Source organism: Microcebus murinus, chromosome 6 (genome assembly GCF_040939455.1).
Source record: "Microcebus murinus isolate Inina chromosome 6, M.murinus_Inina_mat1.0, whole genome shotgun sequence".
Taxonomy (NCBI): Eukaryota; Metazoa; Chordata; class Mammalia; order Primates; family Cheirogaleidae; genus Microcebus; species Microcebus murinus.
In genome coordinates, this window is record NC_134109.1 from 5,340,754 (window position 1) to 5,355,413 (window position 14,660).

The window sequence follows — 14,660 nt, forward strand, 5'->3', positions numbered from 1 at the left end:
TTTTCCTAATGTATCTCAGAGCTATAGGGTTTAATCAAAATGCTTGATTCAGACACCCAGGATATTCATCATTGGCCTTGGCTTGGAACTCTTTCCTCCCTCATTTGCACCTTTGTTTAGTGATATATTCATTGATTCACTGATAATAATAAAATCCACAGAAAAAAAATTCCCAAATCCCACTAGTAAGAATCATGAAACTACTAAGATCAACAAAGCTGATAGACTACCTCTTTTACAATGAGCCCCAAAGTCAAACACATGGATTATTAATTAATCTCCCTGCTTCTTAGCAATCCTTCACTCATCACTGCTCCATGTTTACTCTTCATTTAATTTGCCCACATTTAATTTAATTTAATCTAATTTATTTATTTATTCTTTTAATCATTTTTTTTTTAAGAGACAGAGTCTCACTCTATTGCCCAGGCTGAAGTGCAGTGGTGTCATCATAGCTCACTGGAGCCTCCAATTCCTGGCTCAAGCAATCCTGTTGCCTCAGCCTCCTAAGTAGCTAGGACTAGGGGCATGTGCCACTAATTAAAATTTTTTTTAATTTTTTGTAGGGTCGGAGTCTCACTATGCTGCTTAGGCTGGTCTTGAACTCCTGGCTTCCAGCAATGCTCTCGCCCCACCCTCCCAAGGTGCTGGGAGGTACAGTAAATGACCATAAACACACCATTAGACATCGAAACAGAAACACTATCAATCATTTTCTTATGTGTTACCCTTAAAGATTCAACAGACTAGGTCACTTGAGGAAATTTAAATTAGCTGTGGTGCAAAAATAAAACAGTATTCGGTTCTAAAAGTGATGGAAATGGCCACTCCCTTATTTTCTTTAAGGATCTTAGTTGTGCTGAATAGAAATAAAATCATTTTGGTGGTTTTTTTTCATAAAACATTCCTATCATCAGGTAATGCATGATGTTTTTTTATTTTTCTTATTTTTATATATACCTTTTTATTTTTATTTTTTGCAGCCAACATCCTATTTATTAAAGAAACAGGCCACCTTTCCCTTATATTAGAAAAAAAATCAAGTACATTTGCTTTTACCACTTTTACTCAATATTGTAATGGGGATATGGTTAGGCAAGAAAAATAAATCAAGCCATATTGTTTGTTAAAAGAGAAAAATTTTTTAAATTATAGATGTAGTAACTAAATGTAGAAAATCTGAAGAAGTCTATAATAAAACTAGACCTAATCATCACATTTATTAATAGCAATGCTTAAGGGTGCAAGGCTAGAATAGTAGAAATCAAATTACATTTCCATATGTTAACAAAAAAAATTAGAAAGTGAAATTAAAAATCCAGTATCATTTTCAATAGTCTCAAATTTGAAAACTACAAATTACTTTTGGGAAATTCTGAGAAAGTTTTTAAAAGAATTCAACAAATATGTGTATATATTTACATAACTCTCTCTATATATAATGTTCAATATTGTAAAGATGTCAATCTTCCCCGATTAGATCTATACTTTCAATGCAAACTCAGTCAAAATGGCAGATTTTCATAGTACTTTTCAGGAAAATATTAAAATTTACTTAGAAATAAAAAGGCCTATAATAAAAAAAAAAGAATCTATGAAGTTGAATCGAGTTGGAGGATTTATACCACACAAGAATCTAGAACATGTACAGAACCTGTACAGAATTAGATAAATTGAAATACTTTTTTCATAGTGCATTTTCACCAGCAGTCCATACGAGACCCTCTTTTATGTATTTATTTATTCATTCATTGCTTTATTTATTCATTTATTAAGTACTCACACACATCTATTTTCCCAGTGAACACACAATATTATCAACCCATCAACCACCCAAAATTATAATAAAATTAAATGCAACTATACATATGAAACTGACCCAAAGTGGGAAGAGCATAGCTTGTGGTGGTTTTTTAAAAGTAAGTATCAGTGAGGTACAAGAGGATAAATAATTAACATTTTTAAACATATGCTTCTCATTGGGCCATGTTTATCCTAGTAGTTTTCAACTGGGTTCAATGTTGCCCCCACCCAGAGGACATTTGCCAATGTCTGTAGAAACGTCTGATTGTCACAGCCAGTGAAATCACTACACATACTAGACACACAGGACAACCCCCCACAAAAAAGAACTATCTAGCCCAAAATGTCAATGGACCTGAAGCTGAAAAACACTGCTTTTACCCTCTTTGAAATAATTGGTTGAGAGATGAATATACTTATACATTCACTCATAATATCATCAGTATCTGTGAACACACAAAGTGCATTAGAAATTTGAATGATATTAACAGCAGTCTATGTGCTCATTACTCCAACACATAAACAACTAGATCATATTTCCTTGTTTTTAATAAGCAACAAGCACCACCTAAATAATGCAAGACAATAACACTGATTTCTATGTACTTATCTCTTCTATATGCTCCATACACAGTTATCAGATTTAATCAATTTATGTTGGACCTGAGTGCTTCAGATATGTATTAAGAAAAATAAATATATTATACATTCTCTTAATTAGGCCAGATATGGTTCTCCTTGTCTTCCTTCATGTATATATCTGTTTTGTTATTCATTTATTAATTCATTTGCAGTAATACAACAAACCTCAACAACCTAAGAACAAAATCCTAAATAATCCTAACTTCTATTGCAATATCATTTACCATATGGCATTCAGTAGGTCTCTTCTTGTAGTGGACCTCAGAGTTAAGAGGTTTAATCAAAATCATTGATTCAAATACCCCAGAATACTCATCATTGGTCTAGGCTTGGTACTCTTTTTTTTTCATTCCTTCATATCTTTATTGCTTTATTCATTGAGTCATTAATAATAATAAAGTGAGCATACATGAATCAAAAAACCTAAGAACAAGATCCTAGAATATTACTGAGATCTATCTATAGGCTTATTTTGTATAGAACTAAAACTACATCTTTTTGCAATGGGTCTCAGCATTGCACAAATAGATTAATCAACTTCCTGACTTCACCTTAATCCCACATTTAAATTTTGTCGATACTCACACTTCTTGTATTTAATTTGTCTGTATTATAAAGATACTACATGTAGTAGCCAGCCTCCAGGTTGCCTCTACATGATCCATACCTCCTGGTATGCATGGCCTTGTGTAGTCTCTTCCCATAATATATCATGACTGCCTCTATTACCAGTAGAACAGTGTGGAAGTGACGGTGAATGACTTCTGGAACTAGATTACGAAGTACATTGAGGATTCCACCTTTCTCTGTCTGGGATTGGTTGCTCTGGAGGAAGTCGGCTGCCATGTTGTGAGGAGACTCAAGCAGTCCTGAGGAATGGTTCATGCGGGAAGCAACTATGGCCACCTGCCAACAACCAGCACCACTTTACAGCCATGAGAGTAAGCCACAGAAACAGATCCTCCAGCGCAGTCAAGCTTTCAGAAGACCACAACTCTGCCTGACATCTTGCCTGCAACTGCACAAGAGACCCTAAGCCAAAATCACACAGTAAGCCTCTCCTGGATTCCCGCCACATAGAAATCATGAGAAGTAACAAATGTTTATTGTTGTTTTAAGCCCTTAAATTTTTTAAGCCCTTAAATATCCACACAGCCATAGATAACTAATGCAATTTAATGAACAACCATGACCCACCATCTCTACTCATGAAGAGGACAACAACACTATCTTCCCTCTTCTTGTCTACTACTCGCTGGAGGCGTGAATGACCTTGGTCTTTATCACTGAAGAGATGTGTAAATCAACCACGGTACAAAATAAAATATAATGTTAAAAACTTCTGAAAATGAACAAAAGCCTTCCCTAAGTTTTAGTGGACCTGAGTTGTACTGAATTGGATTAATAGTAAACTTTGATCCATTTCCAGTACTGGTTCCTGTAGGGTATCCTTTTATTTTATTTATTTATATATTTAGCCATTTATTCCTTTAACATAATTTAGTGATGAGCAAATCACCTAAACCAAGGACATGAATTTTGACTGTTATGGACAATAATCTCTAACCTCCTTACCCAAGAAGGTAAAAAAAAAAAAAATGTTTATTATTATTGAATAATTAAATCAGCTATGTGTGTTCATTGTGTGTAGTAAAATGCACATTTTATAAAGAAGGAACAGTAAAAACTTAACTTCTTTTAATGGACTTGAGTCATGAGGGATTAGATTAATTATAATCTTTGGTTCCTATCATAGACTCATTATTGACTCAAAAACAACTTACTTTTTATGTATGGATTTATTGACTGTTTAATTTTTAATGTAATGAATACTTAAATCCACCACCCGACATAAGAATAATAAATGTAACCACTACATTTTTATACTCCATCTATATCCTCCCTAACCACATGCCCACCATAACCTCCTTCATGTTTCTAAGGGATCATATTTGTGCATTGCTGAGAGTGAGCCATGAAGCAGTGTGCCAAGATTGGCCTTAATTAATTTGTTTACTGACTCACTCATGTTTTTTCCTTTATTTATTAACTCAAAGAATAATTTGATCATTTATTCATTTTTAAAGGAAAAGAATAAAACTCACCAGCAATCCAGAACTGAAATACCGTTTCATGCAACTGCTGACATGTGCTTTGTTCAAAGTGGAATGAGTCTAGATTTCTTTTCATCTGTAAAAATGGGTTAATCATTATCTTTGTTTCATGACACTTAATCCTCATTGGCCAATTCTCTGCATTCTTTTAAATAAGGGAAATATGTACTCATTCATTCATTCACTGTTAACAATATATCAAAATGAATAAAAGCCAAGACACTGGACAAGAACTTGGACTAATACTAGCAGTATCTGTTCATATGCTCATTGCCCACAGATATGAACAACTAGATCAATTTTAAAAATAATATTCAGTGAACAGAATTGGATTAATAATACCCACTATCATATTCTCAATATTATTCCATGCTTGACTTTCTTTTAATTAGGCAATTATTTTTAACATAAATGATTTCTTGTCTAAATAAAACCAACAACCAGCTCCCCACCACCAATCCAAAATTACAACATGGTTTCTGATGGAATAGGAAATGTCCTTCATGAAAAACAGTAAGGGAGACTTAATCTATTTATGTTATGAAACTCAATGCTTCAGAAAATAATAATAATAATCCTACTTTTATTACTGACTTGCATAATTGGCCATGATTCCTTTATACATCTGTATGTTTGCATTGGTTTACTTAAGATACAATTCACAGACATGAAGAACTAAGAACCAGATCTTTGACTGTTCCTTACTTCTGCTGTAAGCCCCTCCCCCACAGAGGAAACAGCTAAATTTCCTTTTTCCTAATAAATTAAGTTACAGAGTTCAATCAAAATCTTTGATTCATACATCTCGGAACATTTACCATTGGTCTATACTTGACACATTTTTGTTGTTTTATTTATGCATTGTTTGTTTCTTTATTCATTGATTCACTAATAATAATATGATCAATTCTCATGAATCAAAAAGCCTGAGAACAATCTGATCGAATGTTACTACTAATAATTGTCTAAATGTCCATTTCCCAAAAAACTAATAGATAGGGTGCTTTTTGCAATATATAGGTACTTTTTGTACATATAGATTAATCAACATCCCTGTTTCTTATCAGTTCCACGCTAGGCCCATTTTCATTTAAAGATGGTGCAAAATGGAATCAAGGAATCACAATCTTACTCCACAGCTAGACACTGACATCTTCCTATGAGCGCTTCCCTCAGGGAATTAATAGCCTCAATCTTCATCAGTGGGCTAGAACTTAAGTGAATCACAATGCAAAAATAAGGCAGAATGTGAAGCATCCCTAAAGATGAATAAAACACCCAGCATCTTAATTATTGGATTTTACTAGTATTGAATCAGATTAATCATAAATCCCAACTCTGGGCATATGCTCATCATTAGTCCCTGCCGGTGTTATTTGGTTTTATTTATGAATATATCCATTTATCACTTCAAAAAATCCAGGTAACGCTCATAAACCAACCTCCCGAGAACATTAAATTCTAGCTGCTACTTACACTAATCTCTTCTCTCCTTACCCACAGAGGAAAAGGCCGAGATCTTTAGCACTAGAGAATGGTTAAGTCATCTGTGGCGTGTGCATTTGGTGAAGCAAAATACGGACTTTCAAAAGAGAGAAAGAACCTACAGTTAGATATTTTTTAACAGAAGTTTGTCTTGCAGTGTTAGATTAATCATAAATTTGAGTCAGCTCATAATCTCATCATTGTCCAAGAATGGCACTCCTTATTTACTCACTCATATAGTTTTTACTTTTAAATAATATAATGAATACGAACATGAGAGTAAGAACTGTATGTATCATAAATGTCTGTCTACATACTCGTCCGTAAACATAACAGCTGGGTGACTGCTCTCAGTGAACCTAACTTGTACAAAATTGCATAAATATAAACCTTTGTTTTATGGCAGATTCTCACCAATGGTGCACACATTTTTCTGATTTACATGTCCAGTGATTCATTTGTTTATTCATGTATATAATTATGCATGGAATAAATTATCTACCCATTTTTCTAAAGAATTGCTCCATGCAAATTTTAATGTGTTCTTTATCCAAATGGGGAGGAACTAGATCTCTGTGTATTTGTATTTATCTGGGCAGCATTTGGGTATACCAGCAGCAATCATTATCTTTGGTTCATAAGAACAAGTTCTACATTGGCCTATGCTTGGCCTTCTTTTGAATAATTGATCTAGATAAAAACAGCCCTTTTAATTCCCTGATAACAATATGTCAAAAACAATGAAAGCCAAGACAAAGGACAGGAACATTCAATATCTGCCTTCATGCTCATGGCCTGTAGACATAACCTAACCCATAAAATCCTCTTCTGATTTTTTTAAAAATGAAACTCAGTAAATAGGTTATTATATAACCCTGATAATATGATATATTCTCAATATTGGTTCATACTTAGCCCCTTCTTAATAAAAAAGAGTGAACCCACTAACAACCCAGAACTGAAATATTCTTATTCCACACCTGTCTCCATGGCCTTAACTCATGTGAGAAGAACCTAGATCCCACTTTCTCCATTTGGACATCAGGAGAGTAGAACAGGATTACTCATTAGCTGTGTTCCACACACACACTCCACACTGTCCACAGTTGGCCCTCTTTTAAGTAATTGCTTGAGATATGATCGTATTCATTCGACAACTTAAAACAATATATAAGGACCTGAAAACCTAGACTCTATACTTGAACACAAAAAATACGAACAACTGCCCACGTGCTCATTAGTCACAGAGATAATGGACTACATCCCTTGTCAGTTTTTGTTGTTTCTTATAAAATTCAGTGAACACAATTGGATTTAACCATGTCTGGTGTCATACAGCCCATTCTCAACATTGGCACATGCTTGCTCCTTTTCCATTAGTCATGTAATCATTTGTTTATGTAAACATTTTTCCCTTCTTCTTAATAAAACCAACAACTAGCAACCTTCTACCAATCAGGAATGTCAACAGGGACACTTAGAGGTGTCTGTCTACGTGCTTCTATGTGTCTGCAGCTCCTATGAGCTCTGAAGCAGGTAACAGCTTCTACCTATCTGTTATATTGAAACTCAGTATTAAACAAATGTGTTACTAATACATTTCACAACACACTCTCAAAACGGATCCACACATGACAACCTCTATCTTCACTTACACATTTATTTATTCACTAAAGCCCAAGAACCAGCTCCCCAAATGGCCTGAACATCCACTCTGAACTCCATTCCCTTACAGGGAATAACTAGATCTCTTTCTAATGGACTTCAGAGTGCAGGGTTTAATCAGAATTATTGATTAATATACCCCTAAACCACTCATTACTGATCCAAGCTTGACACTTTTTCTTCCTTTATTTATTTATACATTGTTCACTGATTATGCATTATTTATTGACTATTTCATTCATGGCCTCACCAATAAAATAAATTAATACCCATGAATCACAAAAAGCCGAGAGCAAGATCTTTGACTGCTGTGGAAAGCTATTTACAGGCTCTCTTCCCACAGAGCTGGTAGACAAGCTCTCTTTTTAATTTGGACCTCAGAGCTATACCTATAGATTAATCAATAACCCTGCTTCCTGCCCATCCTGTGTGTTTCGCTGCTATCTGCTTGCTCACCTTTCATTTAATTTCTTCGTAATCTAAAGACAGTGCAATGGACAGCCTACCGTGTTACTTCACAGCCGGAACCCCAACAATTCTCCCTCCTCCCACACACTCCCTCAACCACTTAAAAGCCCTGGTCTTTGTCAGTAGAGAAGTGTTCTCTAAATGTGGTGGGAAAATAGAATGGAATATTAAGCAACTGTGAAAACAATGGCAGCACCCCCCAACTTTCCACGGTCCATGACGCATTCTCAATATTGCTCCATGCATGGCATTCTTTCATTTTATTTTGGTTTTATTACTTTATTTTTTTAATGGACAGATAAAATTGGGTGCATTTATCCCTTACCACACGGTATGTTGGAGTATACATACTTTGTGGAATAACTAAATCTAGCTGATGAACACATACGTCACCCCACATATTTGTCATTTCTGCGGTGAGGACACCTAACGTCGCCTAGCACTTTTTGTTCTATTTATGTCTGCGGGAGCCGTTCACTCCTTTGAAACAATTCCGTGAACATGAATAAGCTCCTTCCAACCAACAGCACGAACTCTGTCCCTTACCTGCCTCCCTCGGCTCCTCGTCCAGAGAAGTGACGGCCAAGATCTCCGTCACTGGATGATGAATAAATCAGATTTGGTATATTGAATCTGTGGAGCAAAAAGCAGATTTTAGAAAACTCGAGAAGCAGTGCAGATTCAGGAACCTGTATCAAAAACCCCAGTTTCTGCTCACGAGCTCAACACCTGTCCCCTGCTTAATCTCCTTTCCATTAGATAGCTCTGTAATCAGTGATTTATTAGGCTCCCCTTTGTTCTCTTTTCTTAATAACATACTTAATAAAATTAACAGCTACCAACCCCAAAACAACAGTGACTCTTACATATGTATCTGTTCATAGGTTCCTAAACAACATGGTGACAGCCTTCAACTGTCTACTCATGGGAATTCAGCTCCTCAGAAATATTTTAATAATAATTTGCACCTCATTTCGTACTCTCATAATTAGTATCTAGCCCTCTTTGTCTTCATTCATCGGTATGTTTCTTTATTTACTTGTGCACTGATTCACTAATAATAGCAGGATTCATACCTGACATCTGCAAAAATCTCAAAAACAAGACATCTATATTCCTCTCTGCAACTGCAAGCTCATGTCCTGCTGAGGCAGTAAATTAGGTTTGTTTTATAACGGACCTTGACATTACACGGTTTAATCAAAATCCTTGATTTGGACACCCCAGGGGACTCATCATTGTTTTAGGCTTGGGACTTTTTTTTCCTTCACTCATTTATACATTTGTTTATTGATTTATTCATTGATTAAATAAATATTACTTAATCAATATTCATAAATTACAGCAAAGCAAGATTAAGATGTATGAATATTATTACTAATTAATTTAGGCTCATTTCTCCCAAGGCTAATACACTAAATCTAATTCCACAGTGGACCTCACTGTCCCACATGGCTCAGTAAACACCCTGTTGCAATCCCACACTCTTCATGGCCCCTTCTGGGCTCTCTTTAATTTGTCCAAATTTTAAATATTTGACAAAGAACCGCCCATTTTACTTCATTGACGCTATTTCCCATCTTTCCTTGTGTTTTCTTTCCCACTAGATTAGAAACCTAAATTTGTAATCAATGGCAGAATGTGTAAATCAACAGTGGTGGAAAAAAAAAAAAAATGAAATGTTAACCAGCCAACCAAATGAATGAAGCATGCTCTTAATGTTAAATTTTGCTTCATGGTATATTTTCACCAATGCCCATTGTTTTTTTAACTTTTATTCTTAATTAACAAGTCATCCATGACCCTCTTTATGTATTTGTCTATTTATTTATCATTTGATTTAATTAGTCATAGATTAATTTAATCCTATAGCTATCTTGTAAAAGATAATTAACAAGGGCAAATCCACCAACAGACCAAACTTAAGCAATGCGACATAAATCTATCTGTGAACATTAACCAATTGGGAGTCCAGACTTTATATCCTTTATATGGAATCAGCAAGATAGAAATGGCTTTACCCTAATACTCAGTTCATGATTTATGTCCATCATTGGTCCAACATTTGCCCTCTTTTAACTGTGACATAAACTTATTCATTCATTCCCTTATAATTTATCACTGGGAATCTAAAGAAACTGGTCAAAAACTCTGAATAAAACTAACATCTGTCAATCTGTCCATTACCCGCAGAGATAATCAACTAGCTCTTTCTTATCTCTGTTGTTCAATGAACACAGTGAACAGAACTGGATTAATTGTAATTCTTATTATCTAACACATTCTCAACATGGGTCCTCTTTAATTCTCTTACTTATGTAAAACTCCTTCCGTTTGTAGAAACAAGAGCAAATATCCACCCCTGTGGGTGTGTATCTTTTATTGACTTCAGTACTTCAAAAATATATTCGTAACCATTCATTGGTCCATGTGTGGCCTCTTTTTGTTATTCATTTATACATTTCTTAATAAATTTTCTTATACATTTATAAAATTTGTTTAATGATTTAGTCATTGATCCCCTTTTAAAATACTTACATAATCAATACTCATGAGCCATATTTGATTGGCTAGTAATAATACAGTCAAGTGCTCAATAATCTCATGTGGCTAGTAGGTACCACATTGCATAGAGCAGATTATAGGACATTCCCATCACTGCGGAAAGTTCGGTGGGACAGTGCTGGAGTACACTCTTTACCCTTAGGTAAGTCTAGAACTTTTCCCCAATGAACCTAATTGGATTAATCATACCCTTGATTCAGGAATCATTACCACCCTGGGTTCATGCTGGCTCTCTTTTATTCTAAATAAGTTTTAATGAGCCGCCCTAAATCCAATCTCTTACTCCACAAGTAGAACACTGACATTATTTTTCATCTTTTGTCTCCTTTTGTGGTCCTCGCTCAAAGACTAAATAGCCTAGATCTTTATTTATGAATGGATGTTTAAATAAACTATGTACACACACACACAATGAAATACAAAACAGATGTTAAAGGAATAAAAACAAGCTAGGCTATTTTTATGGCAGTGAGGAGCACAGAACTGAATTAACTATAATCAACTACAATCTTTTCATCCTTGGACTATTCTCATTAGGAGTCCATGCTTTGGTCTTTTGTTTATTTTATACATTTATGTAATTATTTATTTTTAGTAGAAAATTGACATCCAACATATTATATACCATGCAAAAGTAAGAATATTGACTAACCCCATAACCAACACATTTTTTTTAAATGGAGCTTGGCTGGGAAGTGGTCATGGAGGTTTACAGTGTCCCTTTCATGGGACATTTCTTTATCCTGGCAATAGCCTAACACCTAGCAGATGTCCCCCTCACAGGAAATTTGTTTTTACTGGTAGTTGCCTGTGTGGTTCTTGTCTGACCTGTGTCCAGTTTATTCCTACCAAGATGGCCACTTTCCAGGAGAGCTCCAACTAGGACAGAAGTTAGGTTCAGGTGTGCCAGTCAGGTGAGACACAGAAGAGGCAACTCAACAAAACACAAGAAATAACAAAAGCAGTGTGTGACTTACAGATCCAGCGTGCCTCAAAAACCCAACAGGAAGGAGGGAGGCTCTATTGCGGTCTAGGGAGTTATCCAAGCAGGTTTCCTGCAGAGAATCTAAGTCAGTATATCTGTGCTTGCCCCACTGACCCCCCCTGTACCGGGCTGTCCCACAGGGAGGGAGGCAGTCACCAGGAGGTGGAGATTGTAAAAGGCAGATGTCTGGATCTGCCATGTAGAGGAACCAGGAGAGGGCTAGAGAACTGGAAACTGAGTCAAGGGGGATTAAGCCTGCTTCTGACATGAGGAAGTCACACTTAGGGTAAAAATGGATGCCAAAGCAGCATAACATTAAGATTTTACTACAGTGAGATATGATCATCTTTGTCCCATATTTACTGCCTCTTGTTTTATTCATTTATTTGTTCATTCATTGATTTACTTATTTATGAACACCCTTGACTAACTCTCCAGCCAAAGATTTAAGAACATCAATCATTACCTACATTTTCTTTAAGTGCCTTATCAACCCAAATAAAAGTCAAAATGCTCATAAATATTGCATGATTAAATAAACTATGATGTGTCCGTTCTTTGCAACAGAAAGCAACTATTAGAAAAATAAACATCCTGGATCATTTTTCATGGCTCTCACTTGTATAGCAATGAATAAGCCTTAAGCTTATGAAATCTTATCCTCATTAGTCCATGCTTGGGCCCTTTGAAATATTATTTATCCCTTTAAAAAATCTTGGAAGAATACCCATGATTCCTACCCAACAAATAGAAAACTACCAATACCTTACTTCCCCACGTGACCCTCTCACTGAATTAACATCCCAAACTTCCTCAATAGGGAAGTGCCCATCCCACCATAGTGCATAAACTGATGGTAGAATGCTATTACAATAAATGAAACAGCATAAATATTTATGTTTTAATGCCTCTTAAATTTGCAAAACTGTGTAATCATAAATCTTAGATCATGATGCACTATCTTCATTAATCCATGTTTGACTCTATTTCGTTTTATTTATGTATGCATCCACTTACGTTCAATAAATCCACAAACATACAGGACCCCACCCCCAACCTGAATATGAAAAAGAAACATAACACATATGATATGGTGACATATATCACACATGTGTTCCTTTTTTCCTTTGCTCATTTGCTACGCAGGGAACAGCCTAGGAATATTTTTTAATTTGGTGACAGTTACGCCAAATGGGATTAATCACCTTAGGTTCATGACATTCTCATCATTGGTCTGTGCTTGGCCCTCTTTGACTTTATTTATAATATGTGTTTAATAGTACAATAAACACCCATCAACCAACCACTCAACTTCAAGACAGCAACATCCGCCATTACTCACATGGGTTCACGGCTCATTCCCCACAAAGGTCACACCCGAGATCTTCATCAAGACAGTGTCATTACATTCACTTGGGGCCTCCACTCTGCGGAACACAAGGCAGATATGTCAACAGGGATGAAACATCCTAGATATTTTTTAATGGCCATCAGGTGAGAAGCACAGGATTAGTCATAATCTTTCGTTCATGACACAGTCTCACCACTGGCTCAAGCATAGCTCTCAATGCATGTATTTAGACATTTATTAATTTTTATTATTACAGTGAGTATGCATTAATTCACCGCCCTAATCACAAACAGAAACAATGAGTATTACAAGCACTTGTCCCTATGCTTCTTACCCACAAAGGAACCAACCCAGATATTCTTCCAACTGGACTCAAATACACAGAGTTGGAATAATAATAATCTTTGATTCCAGATATAATCTCATCATTATTTCCTACTCATTCTTTTTAATATTTTTACTTATTTTTAAATACAATAAACACAGATGAACCCAGCACTAATCTAGAACAAAAATATTGATTAGTACATTCAAAACAAATCCACAGAAGTAAAAGTCTTATTTTGTTTTAAATAGTCCACAACTGTACACAAATGGATTATTCTTAATCTTAAGTTCATAAAACATTGTCTGCATAGTCTATTCTTGGGCTTCTTTCATTTTGTCATCTATTTTTTTCACTCATCTAATTCATTTTTAACTATACAGTGAATATTATACAATTATACAAATATAATTATACAAATATAATACAATTGAAGCCGCCATTCATCCCAAGACCAAAGAGTGTCCTGTACACCTGTTGACGTGCTTCCAACACAGAGCCTCAACAGCCTAGAATTTGTTGGGTTTTGCTTTTTACTAACCACATAGAAACTGAGAGCAGAAAGGTAGTTTCCAGGGGTTGGGGATGAGGAAAATAGGGAGATAGTGGCCAAAGGGTGCAAACTTTCAGTTATAAGATAAGTTCTAGACAGCTAACGTAGAGCCAGTGACCATAGGTAACAATAACACATTGTATGCTTGCAATGTGCTAAGAGAGCAGATCTTAACTATGGTTACCACACATGCAATAAAAGATAACTGTATGAGGTGATGGATATGTTAATTATCTTGATTGAGATAATCATTTCACAATGTATATTTATATTGAAACATTACAAAACATTACATTGTACAACTTAAATATGTACAATATTTGTCAATTATAAAGGGGGGGGGGGACATCGTCATCACTGGTCCATGCTTGGCTCTCTTTAGTTTTATTTACGCATTCATTCATTTGTAACTGTTCAGCGAGCACCATGAAGCCCGGTTTTATTGTCTGCGGTCCCCACTGTGGCAGGGGAGCCCCAGTGTGCCCATTCTGTGGAACACAAAGCCCAGTACAAGGGAGAAAATGGCCTATGAGGTCTTTTTTTGTTTGTTAATATCAGGTTACCAGACCTGGTTTAGTCATAATCCCTTGTTCAGAACACATTCTCAGAACTGTTCCATTCAGGGCCTTTATTACATTATTTCTTCATGCTTTTATTTTTAGTAATAAAATTAACAGCCACAAACTGCTCTGATCTCTCTTTTT

At 35.5% G+C, this 14,660-nt stretch overlaps 1 non-coding gene across 1 annotated transcript; it reads right to left on the minus strand.

Moving 5' to 3' along the window:
• Window positions 1–2,699: 2,699 nt before the first annotated feature.
• Window positions 2,700–2,771, minus strand: LOC142871748 (small nucleolar RNA SNORD113/SNORD114 family). The gene has a single exon (XR_012919947.1). It is a non-coding gene; the product is annotated as a small nucleolar RNA SNORD113/SNORD114 family (small nucleolar RNA).
• Between the last annotated feature and the right edge of the window lie 11,889 nt (window positions 2,772–14,660).